General features: G+C 31.5%; 1 protein-coding gene across 1 annotated transcript in view; it reads left to right on the forward strand.

The window, feature by feature from the left end:
* The window catches only part of LOC106468339 (fat-like cadherin-related tumor suppressor homolog), a 101,943-nt gene that overhangs the window by 17,828 nt on the left and 82,700 nt on the right, over positions 1–1,415 (forward strand). The window lies entirely within an intron of this gene.

Genomic DNA, 1,415 nt, shown 5'->3' on the forward strand with positions numbered 1-1,415 from the left:
TAAAGTACAACATGGTATTAGCTTTGTGTATATAAAGTACAACATGGTATTAGCTTTGTGTATATAAAGTACAACATGATAATAGCTTTCTGTATTTAAAGAATTACAACACGATACTAACTTTATGTATTCAAAGAATTACAACACGATATTAACTTTATGTATTTAAAGAATTACAACACGATATTAACTTTATGTATTTAAAGAATTACAACACGATATTAACTTTATGTATTCAAAGAACTACAACCTTTGTGTGTTTAAAAACTACAACATGATATTAGCTTTGTGTAGAACTACAACACTATATTGGCTTTATTTATTTCAAGAACTACAACCTTTATGTATTTAAATAACTATAACATGACATTAGCTTTGTGTATTTAAAGAACTACAACATGACATTAGCTCTGTATATTTAGAGAGGTACAACTAGATATTAGCTTTGTGTATTTAGAGAAACACAACATGATATTAGCTTTATGTATTTAAAGAAGTACAACATCATGATATTTTGTATATATAAAGAGCTACAACATGATAATCGCTTTATGTGTTAAAGCTTAATTTGTGTAAACCAAGTAAGAACCAAAACTGGCATGTTTAAAATCGGAACTCAGATAACACATATATACGCGGCTACTACGTAATTTTAAATATACAAATACATGCAAGTGATTAAAACCGCTTTAAGGATTGAACATGCCATTTTTCTCTTATAAATTTAAACATCTTTTTTTTCTAGTTGCTTGTTAAAATCGTGATTGATTCCTATAAACTGTAACAAACTAAGCTGTTGGACTTTAGAGTGTAAATGTTTGTAGTTTTTCATCTTATATTTAGCCTGTATGTCTTTTATCAATCTCAACTGAATCAAAGGAAAAGCCTTGTGCATATCGTTATAATGTGACTTTTTGCAGACTTAGGCTTGATGGATATTCACAGTGAAGAAGGGATTGAGCTAAATCCAACTTATTCCTTTCTTCAACTACGTTTTAGAGAGTTTTATTACAATGAACTAAGTTACCGTACATACATAGAATAGAAGTAACTGTAATTCTAATGTGTTTCATTCAAGACAGCGTGTCTAAAACTATCGTTTTTGTTTGCTAGCTGCAAAGTTGTTTCGTTGTAACCTAACTTGCAAGGTTGTTTTATTCATATTTATGGATAATCCTTCCGTACTGTACCCCGCTAGCTCAGCACTTGGTTCACGGACTTACAGTGCTAAAATCCGGGGTTCGATTCCCCTCGGTGAACACAACACAGATAGATCGTTTCTGTTTGCTAGCTGCAAAGTTGTTTCGTTGTAACCTAACTTGTAAGGTTGTTTTATTCATATTTATGGATAATCCATCCATACTGTTCCCCCGCTAGCTCAGCACTTGGTTCACGGACTTACAGTGCTAAAATCC

This window comes from Limulus polyphemus, unplaced genomic scaffold, assembly GCF_000517525.1.
Source record: "Limulus polyphemus unplaced genomic scaffold, Limulus_polyphemus-2.1.2 Scaffold2971, whole genome shotgun sequence".
Lineage (NCBI taxonomy): Eukaryota > Metazoa > Arthropoda > Merostomata > Xiphosura > Limulidae > Limulus > Limulus polyphemus.